Raw genomic sequence first — 6,464 nt, 5'->3', positions numbered from 1 at the left:
CAGTAAACAAAACATGCTTATATCTAAAGTGCAGCTTAAACAGTTTTACTCAACTCCAATGGCCAAACGCTCTTTCTTTTTAAATGACGACGATATCGTAGTTTGCACCAGATTGCTTTTTCTAGTCGTGCCGGTTAACGTTCAAACTCGGGTGGTGTCGCTTTAGATGCGTTAGCATGTTAGACGTGCTTCCAAGTACATACCCGACCGCTGTTCTGCAGTGCCGGCACACTGCTTTTGTCTTGTCCACTTGTTTATTTCCATCTTCGTATTTTACCCTGAAACCAAAGTGTTCCCAAACGGAGGACTTAAGGGTTGCGGGTGGGTCTTCAGGTTCGTCAGGCTCACTTGCCATGGGGTCCATGTCATTGGTTCAACATCCCATTAGTCCGACTGTCCGCGGTGNTGTGTGTTTTTGTAGTCATTTGGGTCTCTCTGACCTAATATTAGGTCTTTTTGAGCTAATTTTTTGGGGGTACATGTCATTGGTTCGACATCCCATTAGTCCGACTGTCCGCGGTGCTGAACGGCTTGCGGCGGGCGTATGGTGCGCCGCGACCGTCTTGAGGCGGAGCAGGCTCACGGCTTATGTGTTTGTCACTTTCTTTTTCATTTTAACCCACACCATGCACAAAGTGAAAGCAGAGATTTACGGGACTCGGTGCATCACTCAATTATGTCCGTCGGGGAACTAGATATTTTAAATGGTTCGGCTCGCAAAAACGGAATTAAAATAAAACAAAATAAAATAATATCCTGCGCCCAATAATTCGGTACAGGGTCGTGCCGAACCAAAAGTCGCGTACCGAACGGTTCGACACAAATACATGTACCGTTATGGCCCTAATGTACAGATGCAGCCACTTCAAATTTCCCACGCCATCCAAAAGCCTTCCGGATGCCTGCAAACTTCCAGCCAAATACCATTGCCCCCACCTTTCTGGGGATGTGCCTAGATTCCACTGTAACGCTCCCATTTATTCAATTACAAGGTGTCACCATGAGATGGCGCTTCCCTCACAGAAACACAAAAACTAACAAAGATATAGAGGTGCTTGTACTTTAGTATTTCCCTTCTATGCTACATTATTAATCTACTCCACTGTCTCAGATGCGAATATTGCCTTTTAACCCTATGGGCCCGAACGACGCATAGTGCATCCAAATTCACACCTGTTCTTCTCTATGGATTTTCTCCACAACCGTTTGTCATAGCGAGAAGCCACGGTAGTCGGTAGTACAATGTTTTCACGGTGAAAAAAAAAAAAAAGATAAAGTTACACTAAAATTATGTATAACAGAGCTTTCATACAGCTTTGCACACACATTACTCTTAGATGGATTACGAACGCAGGGTCACGCGGAAATGCCACGCATATCACATGAAAGCGCAGGACCAACAGGATATTCTCCATATATATCTCCATACTGTCCAGTTGACACTTCATTAAACTTTGTATGACAAGACCAGCCACTTCACCTTTGTGCACCCAGACAACTGTAGCCTAATTATACATGCGTGACAGGGCAGTACCCCAATATATAACTGAAACTTTAAAAAAAAACAAAAAAAAACAGAGTTAAGGTCAGCACAGAGAAGTAAGTCAAGATCATGTCGACAGAAAAACGTCCAGAATTTTTTTGTCAAGATCATGTCGACAGAAAAACGTCCAGAATTTTTTTTACTGCAAACAAAGTGGCAAATATTATCTTGGAGGACATCATTGCACTTGGTTGACTATTTTTCTATGATCTTAGATGTAAATATTGCATGTTTCTTTCAGATAAAACACATTTTTNAAGATATAGCATGTGTATGTAGCCTTTATAATGAGTGTGATATGAGCTTAAAAGTATAGGCAGTAAAAATACCCCAAAAAATTGCCTTTAATTGCATTACTTTTATTTTAAAGATTTAGTTTGGCCTATTAGTTACAGTACTTTTGTACGATAATATAAATGTGTTGCTAGGTTATATTATTACAGGTTACAATAAGCCACCCAGCAGTACATATTTAAGACTAACGAAATTCGTTTCTGCACATGGTCACGCGTTTACAATTCTCCTCTGCTCTCTGTATCACGCACCGCGGAGTCGTGTTGGCAACCATGCACCGCTCCACACTGACGCACCTCTGCCACTGTACAGTCGCAGATGTGTTGCAGCATGACACAATCCATCAGACACACGAACGCGCTCAAATGGTCATCAGTATTACGGCGTGCATGTGCATTTGGGCCAGCTACTTCAGTCAAGATGTACTGTGACTGCACTCTCCAGTGCGTAATCCCGGCTGTGTATGCTTCCACACAGTCCCATCTTTTCCAGCTGCATGACCCTCACACAGATCTGGTTGATCTGACACTATACAAAATACATAAAATATAATACATATAGTATATAATTAGTAAAGGTGTTTTGTGAGAGTGGGGGCATGTCTGTCACAACATCAGAGCTGTGATTGTGAGGGTGAAGCGGGGGGAGCCTCTGCCACCAGAGGCCTGGGCCTTTATCTGAATGCCGGCTCCGGCTCCTCATCTTCACAGGACTCCTCCTCGCCAGGTGAAAAGGACGGATCATTGGTCTCTCCCTCATCCAGTTCTTCTTCTCTCATTTCACTACTTTGCCCCCCCCCCAATCCGTCTCTCCCTCAATCACCTCTTCCCCATCTCATTCTTCGTCACTTATGTCCCGAAGCATCGCCAGAGTTTGTTCGACATTTATCCATTTTCTCCGGTTCATAATTAGGCTAAACGATCCAAATCCCTCTCCTTTCCTCTTTTCTGTCTGTCTGTCTCTCAAAACTAGTCTGCATTTCGCGGAGAGATGTTAGAGTTTTATTGTGACAAAATTACAAGCATTTGAAAATGGTAAAAATGACCCCTTGGTGATTCTAGTGTTAATAAATAGTAATAGACATTTTATCACAAATTCCTCTTGCATCAGATCTTGTGAAATATGGCTTCCATGAATGTGTTTAGACAGACAGGGCCAGATCAATACTGCGGTGAAGCTGTGCTGCGTGCGGCAGGCAGAGCGTGTGCAGAGCTTTGTACAGTCCGAATTAAAAAAAGAAAAGATCTCTGTAATCATTTCCAATATTCACAAGCTGTTTTTATCTAACGAAAGATTCTGCTTCAGTCCATATTTGTTGGTATGTAGTCTGAAAAACAACATATTTGCTGAGGTTAAAAAAAAATCCTCGTCTTTTGCACATTCTGTAAACGGAGTGGGGTGGTGTAACAGCACCATAAATTACATTTATATAGCCATCATAATGGTATTATGTATATATAGTGATAATCATTAAATATGCTCTGTGTATGTATGTCTGTGTACGAGCTGAGTTTCTCATCAGGAGGAGGGGATGGTGGATGTTTGAGACCTCGACGAGAAGCTTACCAAGCAGGCTTCCGATCAGCAGACCCCTGCTCAAGACCAGTGACATCTCCAGGCATGTTTATGGAGACCAAACTGGATATTTTTAAGCTTGAACATGATGTTTTCATAATCCTTGCCAAGAAAATTTTGTGCCAAAACCTTACAACACAGTAATCGCACAAAATTGAAAATTAAAATGTAAAGAAACTCAACATATCCACTGCATATGAAATGTACAAATTAAACACATCCATAGTTTGCAGAAACATACAATGTCATCATTTATTCTGTCTATTGGGTTGTGTAAATGGTGATGATGTAGTACTACTAAATATAAGAAAATATTAAATCCTATATAAAACTGAAAGTTCTTTCAAAATCTGTTCACGTGTCCTCTGGGTCACTAATGGAAGTTAAGTGCCTAGTTGAACTTTCAACTGGGCCTGGAGAGACTCCAAGGAGAAGGAATCAGGAAGGTCTGAGATCACAAATTGACAGTTGAAGCTAGTTTTATTACATTTATGACTCTTTTAGGGCCAAGCCCTGATAACCCAGCTTCTTTCAAAGACTCACTGAAGTGCCAGAAATGTACATGGCTGAAAAACTGTGGATTCATTTCTACACTGAATGAAGAACTTTTAACTCTGCAACAAGTACAGTGACCTTAATGCTGTATCTGTTTACAAAGTACTGTGATCTTTGAATCAGATCAATAAATGGAGACTCAGTGAGAGCATTTTACTGGCACTTTGTGGCCTTAAGAGTTATAAAATCTCCCAACACACTTCATTCCTCAAAACCATACCTAGATCTACCCACACACACATCTCCAAACTGGGAAAGGGGGCAACAGTATCTGATTTTTTTTTCTATGCAAAGTAAAAATGTCCTTTAACTGAAATGTTTTGTGGAGCAAACATACTTTTATAACAGGAAGTTTTCTTTAACATGTCCATTTTGAGGCACGAATGGACAAACAGCAAACTGTGTCTGGGTTAAAAGGGGGCTGACTCCCACTCCCACCTTTTCTACAGCTTGTCTTGGAGAGGACAGGCTCTTGATACAAACTTGCACTGACTTTATGCATTTAATTTGTGTTCATACTAGTTTTTATGCCTCGACTTTATATTTATTGATCCTCTTATTTTAAATAGGCCAAAATATGTTTCTTTAATCTTCCCTATGAAACATTTGTGTTTGCCTTTACTCCAGTCATTTTATGCAGAATCTGATTTGCTAGATATAGTTTTGTATTTAAATGTGATCAAATGGTTATACTTTTGTACCTTTACTCAAGAATGATGTTGAATGCATAACGTAAAACAGTATTTTTCTGCTGCTATATTGCCACTCTTATGCATAACACACTGGTAGGTATCACACACTTCAGTCCTACTTTATGCCATTCAGTTCAATGATTAACGAACTTGAAACATCCTCTCGAGGCAGCCTGAAAGAATCTCAGGTATTTTGTGTTTAGATAGGGAGTGTGCAGTTTAAAAATCCACCAAACCTTTAAATTTGACAATGTGTGTTATGAGAAATATTTTCAGTAGCTCGGGTCAATTAGCTTGGTATAATTCTTACAATATTTAGATTTAGTGTAAGATTGAGTGAAAATGTAAAGCCAACAAACCTTCCCCCTCCTCCTCTCATCTTGAGAGGGAGAGTACAGACAGTGTTATAATAGAGGATCAATGACATGCATTTTGTTACTATATTAATTCTTTTGCTGTGAAGGCTTTGATAGACATACACATAGACAGACATAGGAGTATGCCTGTGCTTAAGGAATCAAACTGCCCTTGATTGCTACTTTTGACATTCAAACTTGGTTTAATACTCTGTTATTTTATTAGCAGTCTACTAAGAAGATGACATCGTTTTTATTCACAGGTGTTTTGTATCAATCAGCAGCAGAGAGTGTCATGCTTGCAAACATGGGATAATTAAATTTGTTGTAAACTTCATTATTTCATTGGGAAGTCATTTGAATGGTAAACTAGAGAAGAAGGAGGAGCAGAGTTGTTGCGCCACAGACACTAGTAACATGGCACCCCTTTACAGGAGATGATAACTGAGAAGTAAGGGGAATATCTTGTAATGCTTCTTCTGCTGGAGACCCGGACATGCTGAACTCTGGTCGCTCCACCCCCAGCCAGTCGGCCAAGGGTGGGAGATGGCCATTCTTCCTGTCCGCACATCTCCTCCAAGCACAAGCTGCAAACGACATGCTGGAAGCTGCCTCCAACCAACTGAGGAGCAAGAACTCCTGACAAAGTCTTTCACATCTGGATTCTAATCTGACAAATATTACAATTGAAGATATCTGAATCCTACAATGCAAGACATGTCCCTGACTGCTCTGGCTCTTCTACCTGCTGTTACTGTCTTGACCCTGACTTGACTGCAGACTGTCCCCGTTACTGCTGCATCACTGCGCCACCAGAAAAGCTGCCACTCTGTTGAATCTCTGCTGCACAAGTGTTGAGGGCTGACATTCAGCAACTTTGGGAGGGCCCCAAGCCATCCTCAGTCAACTGCCTGAATCATCTATTGAGGTAGCCCAGCGGTATGCTGGGCCCAGAAGTGACTCTGCATTCCTGTTTCTTTCTGCACCAGAAAGAAAATACTTTTAAAGATACTCTTAAGTGAACAACGTTTGACCAAAGCTGATACGGCTAAAAAAGTGATGAAAGGTGACAAGGTGCTTGCCTCCAGAGAGAAAGGACCGAAATAGTAGGACCGAATAGAAAGTGCATCCAAGTGGATCACATCATCCATACCTGTATGAAAAATCACTGCTACAGGTGAAACACCTACAATTTTAGATGTTTATGAGTTTGGTGCAATAATAAATAATACTAGATTACTAATTAGGAATTAATGAGTACCAGAACCCAAAATTTGGATCTCCCTTAAAGTTAGAATGATAATGTAGTTGCTCCACTTTCTCACTCTGAAGTCGTAGAATTTGGCGCTTGGTCAGTGACTTCCAGTGTCGGACAACAACAAAAAAAGCTGTCCTTTTACGTTGGCATGTTACGTAGCTGGTTGTCGTAATTGACTAACAGCACCTGGT

Source organism: Epinephelus moara, chromosome 10 (genome assembly GCF_006386435.1).
Source record: "Epinephelus moara isolate mb chromosome 10, YSFRI_EMoa_1.0, whole genome shotgun sequence".
Lineage (NCBI taxonomy): Eukaryota > Metazoa > Chordata > Actinopteri > Perciformes > Serranidae > Epinephelus > Epinephelus moara.
The sequence above is the reverse complement of the archived record's forward strand: the minus strand, read 5'-3'. Positions refer to the sequence as shown.